The sequence below is a fragment of the Lacerta agilis genome, chromosome 12, assembly GCF_009819535.1.
Source record: "Lacerta agilis isolate rLacAgi1 chromosome 12, rLacAgi1.pri, whole genome shotgun sequence".
Taxonomy (NCBI): domain Eukaryota; kingdom Metazoa; phylum Chordata; class Lepidosauria; order Squamata; family Lacertidae; genus Lacerta; species Lacerta agilis.
The window spans coordinates 46,423,913-46,441,153 of record NC_046323.1 but is presented as its reverse complement, the minus strand read 5'-3'; the positions used below and the strand labels follow the sequence as shown (position 1 = coordinate 46,441,153).

The following is a 17,241-nucleotide window of genomic DNA, read 5'->3' as shown; positions in this document are numbered from 1 at the left end:
GGTGGGAATGGGTGATCAGCTGATAGGTGTGGAAAACCTGTTGATGGTAAAGGCTGCAATTAGTCTTGCAGGGAAAGACAAGGGGTGAGATGGCTAAAGATAGCTTTGTTATGTATAATGAGATAAGAATCCAATGTCTTTGTTCAAACCAGGTTTCTCCATGGTTTTAAGTTTGGTGATTAGTTGCAATTCAGCCACTTCTCTTTCCAGTCTATTTCTGAAATTTCTTTGTATTAAGACAGCTACTTTGAGATCTTTTGTAGAATGTCCGGGGAGATTGAAGTGTTCTCCTACTGGTTTCTCTGTCTTGTGATTCCTGATATCAGATTTATGTCCATTTATCCTTTGGCGTAGGGTTTGGCCTGTTTGTCCAATATAGAGAGCTGAAGGGCACTGTTGGCATTTGATTGCATACACAATGTTGGAAGATGAGCAATTAAATAGTCCTGAGATGGTATGTTTGATGTTGTTGGGACCAGTAATGGTGTTGTCCGGGTTTATGTGGCAGCAAAGTTGGCATCTGGGTTTATTAAGGCAGTTGGCCATGTCCTTCAAAGAGGATAGGGGAGCCACCCAGAACTACTAGAGAGATAACAGCAAATTACCTATACATTTTCCTTGCCAGATTAGGAGTCAAGCCACTGTGATATTTTAAGCCTGCAGATCAAAGCATTCATAATGGTTGCACCAAACTGTATATAGCTCAAGTTTCACATCATGCCTACCATAAATGCATGGAGATAGCAGGCTGACATGTTAGAATATTGCTACAAATAATTAATGTGTTTTATGCACAGTAGATTGATTTAAATAAAAATTTCCACTTTGAAATTCATGTATTTCCTCAACTTGCATTCATATTAAACTGGTTGCATCACTGCAACATGAACAGAAGGGGGGGCGTTTTGAGAGAAACACCTTACTCATTTTTGACTGCCTGAATACTCAAGAGCCACACCACTCCAGACTAGGGCACATAGTGCTGTCGTTCATAAAGCTTCTGTTTCCCTTCCAAGGATGCCTAGGAACAGGATCTGTACTAGGAGGTTGGGCCAGATAGACAGAATGGATATTCTGCTAGTACCCTGATGCCCAGCAGTCTCCCAACCTAAACTGACAAAGAAAGTCTCTTGTATAGTGTGATGTTAGAAAACCCCAAGACATTTGATATGAGGAGTTATCAACTTCCATGTGGAAGCTGCCTTGATTGGAAGAACTCCAGACTTCACAGCCACCATAACAATCATGTGGCTGTCTCAGCACATCTCTACCCTGATGTACAAAGTGTGGCATGCCCTCAATACCTTTTACCCCTCAGCTACACAACTGTTCAGTAGGAGACAGAGTGGTAATCCCTGCACTGTCATGGACAGAACATTTCCTTCCCAGTAAGGTTTGGATTGGCAGCAACACTTCCCCCATTTAGATGATTTGCTCATGGAGACTGATAAATTCCTAAATGCTCTGTGAGATTTTCGAGATGATATGGCTGGCATCCCCATCAAAACCTTGGTCTCAATGTGGATCAGCAACATGAAAAGGGATATAGACATGGTCATTTCTAAATCCATCAGCGTAAGCTACAGATTCCCTGTTGTTTACAGGAAGGCTCTGAGGGCTAGGTGGTGTAAATCTTATACTGAATACAACAAAACACAAGTGAGTGCACATATTGCATCTAATATGTGGTGGTAGTGATGACAAAGTAAATATAAGGTAAAGGACACCTGGACGGTTTAGTCCAGTCAAAGGAAATATGAGGTGCAGGGCTCACCTCATTTTTCAGGCCGAGGAAGCCTCCACAGACAGCTTTCCGAGTCATATGGGCAGCATGACTAAACTGCTTCTGGCATAACAGGACACCATGACGAGTGCCAGAGTGCACAGAAATGCCATTTACCTTCCCACCGGAGCGGTACCTATTTATTTACTTGCACTGGTGTACTTTTGAAATGCTAGGCTGGGAGAAGCTGGGGCAAAGCAACAGGAGCTCACTCCATCACACAGATTCAAATCGCCGAACTTCCGATTGTCAAGCCCAAAGAGGCTCAGTGGTTTAGACCACAGTGCTACCCGTGTCCCTGATGACACAGTAGGCTAACCTCTCTGTCATCCTTGAATTTTCAAGTAAATATGGTTCTCTTCCCCTACCACACACTGAAAAAGAACCTTTAACTCAGAAAGTCTTTAATAGAATGCCATTATTCAGTTTTAGGACAATGTAAGTGTAGATTATAATTTTTAATGGGAAGTGTTACATTCACGATAAATTCACTCTCTTTGAATTTGCCGCAAGTATTTTTAAAGTTGAATTTTGAATTTTAAAGCCCATTTTTTAAAGTCACTGCCAATTCCAAATGGAATATTATGCTGCTAAAAGATACTAGCGGGGAATGTCATTATATCATTTAGATCCATAAGTGTCATTCATATTTAAATAATTTCATGAAGAATGTTAATTTCAAACAGCCACAGAAAATTATTTGGTGTTGTCACTCCTAACAGAACAATTTCAAAACAAGAAAGTACTGTAAACTAACACGAAGGTGTTTCTGCAGTATGCAGATGTGAATAGAAAAGAATGGCACAATTTGATACGAGACAAAGCAGCTGGTGGGCAAGAGCATATGCTAATCATGTTGGCCAGAATGTTTCATGTTCTTATGCTATACATCTGTCCCACCCACCTGCTGCACTTTTTCTCAAAACTACAAGTTATTTGGGACAAAGACTGTGTTTATGCTGTGTGTTTATACAAAATAATGCAGCAGTATGCTGTATATAATTTGGGACTCTCAAAAACTCAAAACTATGATTGCTAATCTCAAAACATGGCTACCTTGAAAACTCTACTTTGCTATCTTTACCCAATAACAGATCTCACTGGAAAGGCTAAGTAGGCCTTTTGATAATTCTTTTAAAGTGCCTCAGACAACTATGTGTTGTACATAAAATAAATATAAAACATAGTCCTGCTCTCAGGATTACAATCTAAAAGGTTGGTCATACGAGGAAGGAACAATGTAAAGGAAGGAGATTAATTCAACATACAACTTTTTATCATATTTATAATGGTTGTTTTTTCTGCAGGGTTCTCAGAAACAGCAAAATTTCTTGCGCTGAAATAGGTACTTCATTCACTTTGGTTCATATGCAATGTATTTTTTTATAATAAAAAAAACCTTTTCTCTTAATGGATCAGAAGACGCATTAACAGAATTTATCCCCAGGTTAACATTCATAGGACTGCACCCTTAACAATCCATTCCTAATCATAGAGCAAAGAAAGGCTGATCCACAGAAGGCCGTACTTCTCAACAAAATTTAATTGCTTTTAACAAAAAGTTTAATTTGTTCTACAGATTTAGCTAAACCAATGGAGTCAGAACCCTCCTATTTGGTAAGTGCCATTTGTTATGGTTTAGTTCAAAGTAAAGAACTTTTCCCAGCTGTCAGTTCATATATCTGCTCAGATGGATCTCCTCTTGTTTGGTGAAGTATTGTCCAAGTCCTTGAAACTGTTCTATTCAGAATAGACCCACTGGAATTAATGGGCATTATTAACTTAGGGCTGTTGGTTTTTATGGGTCTACTCCAAGTAGAACTTAGCGTGATACAACCCATGGGAAGCTGCCTTATACCAAGTCAGACCTCTGGTCCATCTAGCTCAATACTGATAACTCTGAAACTTCTCCATGCTTTCAGGCAGAAGTCTTTCCCAGCCTTTTTTAGTTGCCACTAGGTAGACGGAACCTGGGACTTTCTGCTTGCAAAGCATGTGCACTACTGCTCAGATATGGCCCTTCCCCAACATAATACAGTACCCTAATATGCAGGATCTTTGAAGATGTGCAAGTTTAAAAGGTGATGGAACATATATAATTGTTACAAGAATGTGGGCCCAAACTTATATACAGATGAGGAATATGAAAGGATCCGATGGTGCAAACAATTCCCTTAAGATACCTACTGTACCAAAAAAGAGTCTTTATTGTTACAGAATTTTATACTGTACCTTAATTAATGAGAAAATAGCTACAATTTCCCAGAAAGAATAGGGAGTGCAAGGCAATTTAAGATATACCCTGGCCTGTCCTCTATTAAGTTGTATGAGTGCTAGATCTAGCGCTTCCATTCATGTCTCCAGTATTGAAACATAATGCAGGCTCCAGCATATTTCGCTTTTGTTTCAGTTGTAAACAGGATCACTAATGTCAGATTGACTCTACTGTTCAGGTTGCAAATGTATTCCAGACAGCCTTCATCTTCACAAGTGAACTACATACTACAGGAGTAGTAAAAACTAGCATGACTAGACTGAAAAACGCTAACGATTCAAGCCTATAGTCCCCTGCAGAAAGGTCAGTCAGCATTCAGGTGTCTTACATTTCTAGACAATATGGAATCACCCCTTTTACCCTTAGTATACCAGTTGGTGTCATGGGAAACAGATGCACTTGATCATTAAAATACTGTAAGATGTAAGTGTTCCACTTTAAACAATTCTTTCAGAATGACTGAAATAATTAATTTAATATACTGTTATTCCTTTCAAGTTAGAAAAGAAGCTGTTCCCTAGAAATAATATCTTATTTCTCATACCATACAAGGCACCATGATAGTGACAGAACACAATGTCTCATCCAGTTTAGTGATTCCCCTCCCCCATGACACTCCAATCATGTTTTTAGATTTCCTGGAGTTATTTACATTTTACAAAATCTTACAATATAAAAGCTAATTTATGTATCCAATATATAGTATATACTGAAATAATGCCGCTGCATACAGTAAAGTGAGTCATTAGTGACTTTAAAAACTTTTCAGTAAACTACAGCTAATATTTCATGTTTAGGAATAGAACTGCACTGATAAGGCTCATACATTTAAATATGCATATCTCCTCACAGTATTTAAAAAACATGACAACACTTGTTTATATCAATTCTTTGCTTGCACTTCTTCAGGTGTCACTTTTTACATGACAGAAAAGATAACCACCTACACCCTTACCCCCCCCCCAATTTATCATGGTTTAGAGACTACCGATATATTACCCCCAGAACTCCTACCGGTAAGCATGAATACAGGGCTTCTTGGGTATGAACTTAAAAAAAACCTAAAACTTCCATAGGCAATAATGAAACGTGACCACACAGATAAATTAATTGAATGGCAGCTACTTTGTTTCCCTGCACTCCATCACAAGTGGTGTGTGTGGTTGGTAGTCTCGTTTGCCTCACAATTCAGTTACAACACACCTGAAATTTTCAACCTTACTAGTAGGATCTCATATAAAACATTACCAAGGTTTTTCTTGTTATTTCTCCTATCCTCTTCTTAAAAGTTCATATTGGAGTAAGACAATCTTCTCTATTTCCCAACTGTCTAACTGTCAGATATAGTCATCTACCTTTCTCAGGCTGTCTCAGATGTAGTTTGATACATGGGCACCACTGGCAAGGTAAGGCAGAACAAAGTGTTCATTCCCTTAATATTATTCTTAGTGCCACAAGTCTCCAAGGCTAGGCTGTTCTCAAAGAACATTACAGTGAATGGCTTATGAAGCAATCCAAGAGGACTACTTCCCCCCACCTCATTGTATCCACAAGGCTCAGATCTCCATGTGCTGCTGGAATGTCCCCTTTCCCCCTTTTTACTGCTTATTCTGCTCCGCCCCCTGCTGCTGCCATTGAGAATTGGAGGGGATAAAGCAGAGTGCCGCCCTTGATAATTGGAGGTGGAGAACCATTGGGCACCTCTAAGTTGCTCTGCAGACTTGCAAAGGAACTGTGGCCATTCATTTCCCAGTTGTCTGCAAAAGCCAATTTTTAAAAGCCTTAGTCCACTTCATGCTTGGCAACAGCTCTCAGATTGATTGCCCTCTGCCACTAAAGCATTTTGTTCAATGCATACTTTATACAGCTGTTGAAGTGCACACAGAAGAGCAGATCCAGCTGGTGGTAGAATGGAATCCTCAACCAGAAAAATCCTATCGCTACCTCCTTCTGAGGCTTTGGCTCTTGGGGCAGTCAGGCAGCGCCTCTTCCCTACTGCATATAGTGGAACTGGAGAAGACTCAGAAGAAATAGGACAGGTAGGGACTTCTGGATCAACGTCCTCCGAGACTCATTGCAAAGAGGGGCTAAAACAAGAGTTACACTTTATGAGGGCTGAATGCACTCCCCAACCCCACATGTGGTGCAAACCCTTTTTCCACAGAGAAAGAGAGATCTTTTTACTCACACCTCCATAACTGTGGTGCCACAATCCTGATACCTAGGGGAAATGGGCTTTCAGCCCAATCTTCTACCTGGAGAACTCTGCCGTCTGCCAAGCCCTTTGGATGTACCGGTAAGTCTTTCCATTCCCTTCCCCGTTCCTTGTTTGATGCCTCAACAATCATCTGTAAACCTGCACCCATCTCCAGTTAAGTTCACATTAAAAAGGCCTTGTCTGCTGTGCTGTATACAGCCTGCTACAAATGTATTTCTTTCTATATTTTAGAAAACTGTTTGTCTGTTTGTTATGCATTTGGAAAGTTCTTAAGATATTGTAACCAAATTTTGCATAACGGTTCCAGAGATCAAAGAAGAGGCTTTAGACTATATTTGGATACAACTGGACATGATGTTGAATCAAGAGGGCGAGTTGAACCTTTCAAGACTGCAGAGCCGTCTTACCCACCATGGTGCCTGCCCATCAGGGGTGCCCAGCAGCAGGAGTCCAGGACTGACCAGGAACAGCTGCGAGGGCATGCTGGGCGGCAGCGGCGGTGGCTCTTCCTACAGCCAGCCGCGCTCTCTTGCTTCCTGCCTGGGAGAGGAGGCAGAGACGGCGGTACACAAAGCTATGCAGTGCCCTTCTCCCTCCTGCCCGCCCCGGGGCACTAGCGGGACTGCTGTGGAAGCCTGCGCAGCAAGCGAGCCTCGAGCTGTCCATCGCAGGGGGCGGGGTGCCGAGAACGTCACACCCGCCCCTTCTGCACCACAGGGGAGGGGGGGCACCAAGAACGTCGCCCTCCACCCCTTCTGCACCACGGCGCTGGATATGCTTAAGACGGCCCTGCAAGACTACACTGATTTTTTGGTTTTAGAAATCCCAAGCAATGCCAAGTATGAGGCTGCAGATAAACTATATTATGAACAGTCACTTAGATCTTCGGGGAAATTTTACTTGTGGTACCATACCCTATAGAATATCACTGGATGGTTTCCCTGCAATACAAAAAATGCCCTTCTGCTTGCCATATGTAAAGCACCATCTATTTGCATCAGGCATCTTGTGAAGATACATATTTTTGCCCTGGCTTTCCCTGATCCATAAGGTCAGAACCTGCTACTTCTGAATTCCTGTTTATCTATCTATCTATCTATTAGTGTTGCATTGTTTTTGTGCCATTTGCCTGATCCAGTAAGGCACATCATGATCTTATTAACACGTGTGTGTGTGTGTGCAGAACCAATCAGAGGGGGGCCAGGGGGGACATTTGGCCTGAGGCTTCGAGTTCAAAAGGGACCTCAAATTTAGACACTTGTCAATGTTTTAGTATTGGATATGTTTTCTGACTTGTTTTTAAGTACAGTGGACTAAAATGTGACACACACTTTCATCTTGAAATGGCTAGAAAAGTGTTTGTTAGATAAGTTTCAGAATTCAAATTATGTCTCAGTCTATTTTCATGCCTTATTTTGTTTTTGGGTGCTGCATCTTTCATTTCATTATGGCTAGTGGCCTCAAAAGTGGAAGTGGCTGGAAGCAGCCCTGAGAAGTTCACCTGTGGGTGGGTGATGCTTACAACTTGAACTAGAAACAAACTACAATAAGTTGTTACTGTTCAGATATGGGAATTTCTCAGAGTAACAAGACAAATCATACTTCTAACCAGTGATTTTTCTCGGGGGATGCAGGGGTACGCATACCCCTAAACATTTTGTGAATCTAAGTTTGGCCTCATTGAGGGGGTAGTATTTCAATGAGTAGGTAAATGAGAGTACCCCTAAACATTTTTTTCAGGAAAAAAGCACTGCTTCTAACAGAACAAAAAACTGACAAGGGAAAGGAAAAGAGAGAGCAGAAATATCACTTCAAGCTCATTTGTTTTAGAGCTGGTTAGCTTTCACAATCACAGGATATTTTACAGCACAATCCAAGCCATATCTACCCAAAAGCAAGTACCACTGAACTAAAAGAAGCATTACCGACTTACCAGGAAGTAAGCCTCATTGAGCACAGTGGGACTTACTTCCAAATAAATATGAATAGAACAGTGCTGGTAAAGAGCTGTTTTACTCAATCCCTACAGAGTCTGATTAGAAACATTACTCATTGGGGGAGGGCAGGGAAAGGAATGGAATATATTCTATATAATGTATTTTACTTTTAAATACATTGTTGCTTGTGCTAAATGTGGTGAACAACGAGAATAACTATGCCTGTTTCCAGGTCGAACTGACAAAAAATGAAAATAAAAATGATCAAACTAGTGTAATATAAAATGCCAAAGAAACAAAACAAGAAGAAACTACACATAAACTACATTTTTCATTATTCTAGGATCTGAGATTACATTGTCCAGATGCAGAATCAAAAAGGTTGGTCAGTCACTACAATTTGAAATGATGAAACTAGCACATGTAAGCATAGTAGGTTTAAAACAAAAAAGTAATTTGAAGCTAAGTATTATTCATATGTATAAAAAACCCAGTACTGTATAGTAAAGAGTCTCTGATCTGTTATACATCAGCACAAGTAGTGTCTGAGGCAGCTGTATTCAAGCGGTATGGAGCAACTGCTTTTATAACATTAAGAAACTATTGTATAGTGCTCTTTAAAGAGACATTAATGAATGGCTTAGCATGAATGCAGCTGCATTGCACTGCTGACAGAACAGTATCTTGTCTTTACCCTGTATTTGTCTTGAAAGTATCACAGCTAAAAATATTTTCAACTACAAGGCATTGTACTACAGGGATTCTCCTATTGTGCATGAAAATAGTACTAGCAGTGCTTGTATACTCTCAGTATACTATTAGGATAGCTAGTGTTAGGATTTTTATTTAGGCATAAAAAAATTCACTAGAACTTTTCATACAATTGTATGGTAGTGGCAATAGCTTTGTAAAACCAAGACAGACCTGCCTGCCTCATTATATTTTCAAGCGGGCACAAATCTTATAATGTGCATAAAGTGCTCATATTTTGAAGTGTAATGCAATTCTGCTATTGTGAAAAATTCAGAAATCAAATAAAATTAAACACTCCAATTTTATGATAGGATAGGTGACTGGTGTGTCATAATGTATATCTAGCACTCGATACTTTTAAAAAACTTTATAGATATTCAGAGATACTAAGGAATTAACCCTATAGACCTTATATGTAGAGAACTCCTTATACTGTGTTATCAAGTTCACTGAAACAAACTAGTTACATAACCTATTCTTTCACTTATGACCTATTTCTTGTAGAAAATCAATCATAATTTGAAAATGTTTGGATACTACGTTTTAATTTACAATGTTCCAGAAAACACTATTTAAACATATTTCATTAGAGGCAGGAATTGTTATATTAAACATTCTATTGAAGTGCTGTATTTACATTGATTCTTTAAATTATTTGCAAAAATAAAGAGATTCTCTAGTGACTATAAATCATATTCTCTAGTATATCCTATTCAAGCAAAGAAAAATGCAGCATTCAAGTAGAGACAAAAGTCACATATGTCATTTGAAATAAGTATATCTCTGATTTTAGCTATAAAATATAAAATGTATTTTAGCTATAAATTAGTTGCTACGCCAGAGCTGGATTTTTCACTTGATTGTAGAGTGTTGTGCTTGTTATTATGAATATTCAACACACATGGATACAAACGTTTTCCTGACAAGCAAAAATAACAAACTGTTCCGAAATATCTCAAGTGTCAACTTAAGCCATTCGGATAACTTTCCTGCACGGTGCCTCGGATACTACTATCCATCGTTATTGCAACCCACCATCCATCTTCACAGAACTGTAAAATAGCCTGTCTGCCATATATAGCTCCAGGGCTCCTGTCATATTTTGCCCTTTAATACAAAGAAGTTGACGGCAGGGTACTTACCACCCTTCAATTTTTTCTGCACAACGTCATCCACAACCGCGTAACCTTTCACAAAACCCGTAGGAAGGATGAAGGAGCAGGCATCGGTGCCCCAAGCCGATTACCCGAAGGAAGAAGTTATTTACATGTTAGAATCCAAGCCCAGTGTCGCGTGGAGAGAGACAAATTGTTCAGCACTCCCTTAGATCAGCCATATTACTCTCCCAAATCAAACAACACTTCACTTCCCAAGCTGCTTCCCTAGCAGCCTCGGCGAAGACAACTGGCAGGCGCTCCCCCAGGCGAGTCCTGCCCTCACCTCCACTGCGGGCACTGCTTACAAATGTTATTTCCGAGCCCCCCAAAACGCCGCGGAACTTCACCCCTTAAGGAGTCCCCCATCCAAAACTAGAGCCGCCGGAGGAAGAGGAGGAGGAGAAGGGGAGGGGAGGAATGAAGAAGAAAAAGCAGGGCTGGAGAAAGTAGATCCGACAATTCCGAGCGCCACCAATGTGCGGACTGGATTTCTCCCACCAAGGATCCGGAACGACGAGCCCCGGCCACACTCGCTAGGAAAGCAGCCTCTGACTTAACTCTTTCCTGACCAGCTAACAATGTACTGTATTTGACAAACTGATATTTACTCAATCACAATAACCCTCAGTCTCCAATAAGCTCTCTGCTGGCACAACAGGGGAGAAATGTTGGACAAAATCAAGGTGAGGGTTTCATGGTCTGACGGAACTCACGTTATATTTCCGTTAAGAGCTGCATGTCCAAAAGCCTGTGGACAGTCTCAAAGCAGGGAGGAAACCTGTCATCTCAGGCCATTAGGGGCTTCAGTCTGCCTCCCGTGAATAGTTCCATAAGCAGGGAAAAAGAGGCCTTGTTTTCTCTTGCTAAAGAACTTCGTTTCTCCACCTCTAATTTATGTGTGTTAACCTTTCAGTACGATTTTAAACTAGAGTTTTCATTCAACTTACTCTCAACACACTGGTACCATTTCTTTCTCTGTCCCCTTTCCAGTCCCTCAACTAGCTTCTGCCAAAAATACAGTTCAAGTGAACAGAAACAAAGGAAGCATTATGTAACTTTTATTTCACTTGAGCTTTTATTCCTGAGCTTGTCCTCTAAAAATATCACAAACTCACCCAGTTATCCTTCAAAACTAACCTATCCATCACAAGGTCTTAAACCAAGGAGGACACTGGACTCCAGTCTTTCTGGAGTGGAGTATGTTTCAAGCAATGTTTACTTGTGCAAAATTAAATAAGCTTGATACTACTCTTTAGATTATTAGAAAATCAAAAATTATCTTCATGTCAAAATTGAAACTATTTTCAAGCTAATATTCATATGTTTTTTTAAAAAACAATAATAGTTTTTTATTTAACTTAAGCTATTTCAGACTTTCCCCAATAATGCAAAATTTTCTGTTTGGTTAAAAAGACAAGGCTGTAATCTTATGTTCATCGACTTGGTACTCTTATAATTGTAATTTTAAAACTCAAAAATTTGTGGGCCTTACTTTGAAAGAAACAGGATCAGAATGCACGTGTAATTGATACACCAACCATATAGATACAGCACAATTTTGCTGCATCTGACACAAAGTGTATCAGATGCAACTTCAGTGCGGTCAGGGCAAGATTTACATCACGTGTCCAGTCCTGTACAATGCAACAATTTTTAATCTGGAAACAGTGGCTACTGCTTAATTAAGCAACACCGATCCACCACCCTCCATCAGCATACCATTTTATGTTGGCTCAGAATATCAGTATCACAGTACGGGATTATTCTGCTGTGCTTCTGCAACAATCAGAAAATAAAAAATAAGTTGCACTCAGTCCTAAAACTTATTATCAGATCAATAATCCAGAAAGTAAGCAACACATCTGAATAAAGCAAACTGTACTTTTAAAATAAAAAACAAATCCCACTTTGTGTGTAACAATACAATAGTGAAATATAAAGAAATGAAAATCTATTGAGCTAACAGTCACTCTGCTATCAATGCTATCTATGCCACAGGAATGTTTGTGAAAGATGAGAGAGACTTGATTCTCACTAATAACAATATTACACACTGAGTATGCATAAGGAGTTAAATAAGCCTCATCTAGATTAGAACACAGTCTGACTGATTTAAATTCTAGTGTTGAAACTAGCCTAGATTTGGTATTGGTGTTGTGTACAATAGTTAGAAATATTAATTTAAAATTTTAAAGGTTAGATGAAGTTATATAACTTGATAAAGAAAACAAATACATGTTTCACTCCCCATTCACCCACAACACATTGGCAATTGGAAAACATTCCAGCTTGTGTCATTCAGCTGAGTGTATATACAGAAAAATAATTCCACAAAGATAATATTTATACAGTAAATTCATATATAAAAAGGTATGAAGATCAGGAATGTTGGGAAGGATAAAAAAATGCATTGTGTGTAAAAACCTACCGGTAGGTCCTTCATTAACAGGACAATATTTTTTCCAAGCTCCTTCTAACGTGTGTCATGATGTCATAAAATATGACATCATGGCATCCCTTAGGGAAAGAGCTTGCTGGTCAGCTGGAGTTTAAACACATATATAACTCACAATAGCTGAGATACAGAGGCTGGGATACCTTACCCCAGAACTACAAATGTGTTGAGTATCTGTCATCTTTCCAGAGGTATACTATGCACACTGTAGGATTTTTAATGGGATACTTCATGACAGTTGACTTTAACAAATAAATTGTAGTTTAAAATTGCTTCTTCTATATTACAGAATATTTATACAATGAAATCTAAATTAGTTTTGAACAAAATATGCTGAATGGGAAAACACTTCCTATGTATGCCACCTTTCTCATAAGGAAAAATAGCAAAATGTTAATGTTGGGGGAGGGGCAGATTGCCCTTAATTCCTGGATTTAGTAAAAGTTAAAATTAGTCAAGGTATGATTAAACTTTGCCAAACCCCCTGGATTTAGTTATGCTAATATGCCCAGGGAGCTCCACAGAGCCAGCTGGATGGGCCATTAGCAGAGAACAAAGGCCAGTGATCAAGGAAACCATCAGAGGGCAAGACTGCCAAGCAAGGGTGAGTGGGGGCCCTTCTGTGCAGCGTGACCCCATGGACCAGGCAAAGGTCAGGTTTAGGATTTCAGCTTTGAATGAGTAGGCTGTGAGGAGGTCCCTGGCAGCAAGGAGATGAGTTGGTAGATGAACCATCTACCAACAGAACCTCCATCTTATCTGGACTGAATATTATTGTATTGGCCCTCATCCATTCAGGATTCCAAGCAGTGGTTAGGGTTGAAAAGCAGCAGCTCTGGATGACATCAGCATAAAGTACACTGTCACCTCATTCTAAATCTCCCATCCATAATGGTAATCCATCAGGGCAATGAAATTTCCATGCCAATATCAGGCCTGAAACTAGAATGAAGTGGGCCAAGATAATCAGTTTCATCCAAGATTAAATGCACAGGGTTCACCCACTCAACTATCCTGTCAAAGGAGGCAAATACCTGCCATCAGCTGATAGTTAATAAACATTCCTTGGAGTCCAAGGGTTTTAATACAGAACAGGCTCACTTTCAAGGTGGTGTAGTTTGCTCACTCTCACAAAGAAACAATTGTCATGAGCCCCACAAAGACTTCTTGGCAGGGGCTGGGGAATGTGATGTGAGTCTGGAAACCAATCCTGGAGAAGGATCCAGTGGCTTTGTGGGTACTGATCTAGTTGCTAGGGAGTGACCAAGTGGACTGTCAGGAAAAGGCCTGCCTCAGCAACAGTGGACATCCCAAGTTCAGATGCAGTGGTAACTGTCCCAACCTCTAGCTAGCAGAGTGATCCCTGCCATGGTCTACTAGGTACAACAGTGAGCTGGCACTATCACCCTGACCTCCATCCTCAAGGACGTGACACCAGTTGTGGCAATATGAGCAGACTCAGCCTACTTACAGGAGTGCCCACTTGCTTGCTCAGTCCCATAACTTTGGACAGGACCTGCACAAATCACTGTGCCTACTCTGCACTTCAAAAGGGGAGCTCAGGGTGTGTGTCAAGCTATTCTTTTATCATGTTTTTCAGTCAATTATTATCCCCCAAAGTCACTCATATCAATTTTAAAAAGTGAGAGTCAGTTTGTAAGGATGATGGGAAGATCTAAGATGACAAGATGGGCAAAGGAAGGGATCAGTTTACAGCCGGATGATGCTATTGAGGTGTAAGCAGACATTTATATCCAGTTCAGGCCAAGCTGATCTTCCCTTGCTGTTGTTCTCATGTGAACTGGTGGCTGTTGCTCTTTGGCCAAAGGATGGGGCCAGAATGTTCTCCCTCCATGCTTCTGTGACCCCAGGGCAACTGCTTGAGCAGAGTGTTCTTTCTGACATGGGAAGGGAAGCAAGTTACCGGTACCTGCAGCAGCTGCTTCTCTGGCTAATGAATGAGACAGGCTGGTCTTTCCCCTGTCATGAAGCTGGTCTTTCCCCTGTCATGCGGCATGGGATGCAACATTCCAGTGGCCCCAGATCCTCTGGTCAGTGACAGAGACCAAAATGTGCTTCCCTTTACTATGAAGTCCCAGGAAAACAAGTTAATAATATTCAGAAGTAACATAATACGTTATTTTCACAATCACAACTTGGAAGTTTGCCAATTCTCTTCTATAGTAACACAAAAAATAATTAATCCATCATAGCAGATACTCAGAAATATACCAACCTCCAAAGTTACAGACAAAAATAAGAAATCTGAACTAAAGGCAAACAAGTCAGTTATGTCAAAGACATGCCTAACCAACCTCTTTTCAGAGTACAGTTAAACACATAGATCCCTTGATCCAGCTAAAGGAAGTATGCATATAGAAGCAGACTTCCATGTTTGTACACCTCATTGGAAAAATACCACATTCACAACCAGGTTCATGAATCCCTTCAGGCATATACAAGGTTTCGTAAACATACAATGGAGCTTTTAATTTTTCCACCTCACAAAACAACTTTTCTCACAGCATGTGAAGATGCTTCCTAAGATGCCCAACGTTTTGAAGGCATCTTGTAAGGTAGGGATGGGGCTGCAGAAGTACTGTATTACCAAGTTTATGGAATCCTTTAAATCAGGGCCCAAAGCTTATGTAAATTGTGTTTTGATCCCACACAATTAGATAATGTATAATTATATTGCCTCTTCTTCCTAGATGTCTTCTAGATCCAGTCTTCTGGATTCCATGTAATTAAACCTTTTAGTGGCATCCTCATCAACCAGTGTTGCGCTCACTTTCTCTTTTCCTTATGGAAAGGCATTAACCCCACCACCAAGTTATTTATACCTGGCTTAGTGTTTTCACATCACCTAATATCTGGATTATATCTGGTCACTGCATGCTTTTTAGTGGAGAAAACACTATATTTTACTGAGAAGTCGCAATCCAAATTACACATATAAAAATCAAATAAAAAGTGGTTGGGTGGATTGCAGAAAACCAAACAAAGGAAACCTATAAGAAAGTAGGAGTACACAAAGATGTACTGGAACAGTTAAAGAGGAGAAGGGGGAAATTCCACTTTTATGGAGAACTTCCATTGTTCTTTCATTGTTCATTTAGCATTGTATCAAAATTATATATTATATTAATATTTTACATGATTGGTTGTAGAAGGTAATACCTTAAAAGAAATTACAATACATAAACAAATCTAAGATTCATGACTGATTGTTTTTTAAAAAAATCATCGTAGCTTCAAGGAAACTGATTATTTGAATTCATTCCAATCCCATTTTAGAATGGAAATTTTGGGATGGAAACAGCCTTTATTGCTCTAATGGATGGCATACATCAGAGAATGGATGGAGTACTGCAATCCTATTAGTTTTCCTGGATTTCTCAACTGCTTTCAGTACCACCACCCACATTAGGAGTTGGGATGGCTGGATGAATATTTATCTTCCGTTCCCTTTTGGCATTTGCTTTCCCCACCCCCAGTGTGTTTCCTTCTACGGTATGTGCTGCTAGAGAACAAGGTATTAAGAAAGGGGTAAAGTTCAAGGGTTGCCCTCAGACCACTTTATTGAACTGTAAGTAGCAGATTGAAGAGGTACAAACTAAATGATTTCTAATGTGCACAACGGTCTAAAAGGTTCATAGCAAGTCAATTTGTTCCCAGATATGAAGCAAAATAATTTGTCCACCATCCCTGCTGAGGAAGCATAGCACTGCAGTGACTCCAGTTTTTCCACAAAGGGTTGGTCTCAGAAGGTGGTGCTGGGGGAGTTTGGCATACAGGGTGCTACTGGGTTCCACCTTGTCCATACAGTTTAATATCTACATGAAACTGCTGGGGAAGTCATCCAGATGTTGGGGCTGCAATGTCATCAGTATGCTGATAAAATACAGCTATTTGTTTTCCACCTATAAATCCCAGGGTTGTTGTGGCATTCTTGAATTTTGGAGGCAATTTGGGGATAGATGAAGGTGAACAAGCTGAAGCATAATCCAGAAAGGATAACATCTTCACCTCATCATCTACTAATTCCATTAGTTTCCCTCCCTATGGATGCTGTGCTACATGGACTGTATTTCTAGACTCAAGCCTTTCCTAAGCATTGAAGACATTTCTAGAGGGACAGAGGAAATCTACACAACTATTCAACTACACCACCACTCAAGAAATGTCTTGTTAAGAATCCAAGATGCAATGCCTACAAAAGAACTAATGCTTAAGCACCTGACATGCTATGCCCAGTAACTCATTGTACTGTGGAACGAGAGGGAGGCGTTGTACTGTTCACAGCTGTCTCATTGTTTGTTTTGCTACACCCATCTCATCACCATCTGCTGCCTTCATTCTAAACTTAGAAGCTTCTTTGGGTAGAATACACCTTGCCATTGTGAGATGCAGATGTTAACATAAGGGGGTTCTACCCTAGTGTAGGGTATCTAAATACAAGCAGATAGACGTTTATGGCTTTGGGGTGAATGAGCAAGAATTTTTTTTAAGATATCAAGTTAAACTTTTAAGTAGAGGATTGGTTTTATACATATACCAACACTATATATTCATAAAATAAAGTCTATTTTTTGCCTCTGTAAATTCAAGTGGGGGAATGCAAGCAGCATTTCAACTTATTCTAATAAACTTACTCTAATAA

General features: G+C 40.0%; 1 protein-coding gene across 12 annotated transcripts in view; it reads right to left on the bottom strand.

Moving 5' to 3' along the window:
• Positions 1-17,241, bottom strand: part of KMT2C (lysine methyltransferase 2C) — a 162,220-nt gene that overhangs the window by 138,294 nt on the left and 6,685 nt on the right. The window contains exon 1 of one of the 12 annotated variants that reach the window (XM_033165523.1): positions 10,109-10,541. The exons of the other annotated variants lie outside the window; for them this stretch is intronic. The gene's annotated coding sequence lies outside the window, so the exon portion shown is untranslated. Of the gene's footprint in view, positions 1-10,108; positions 10,542-17,241 lie in introns of those variants that run through there. 12 annotated transcript variants of the gene reach the window in all.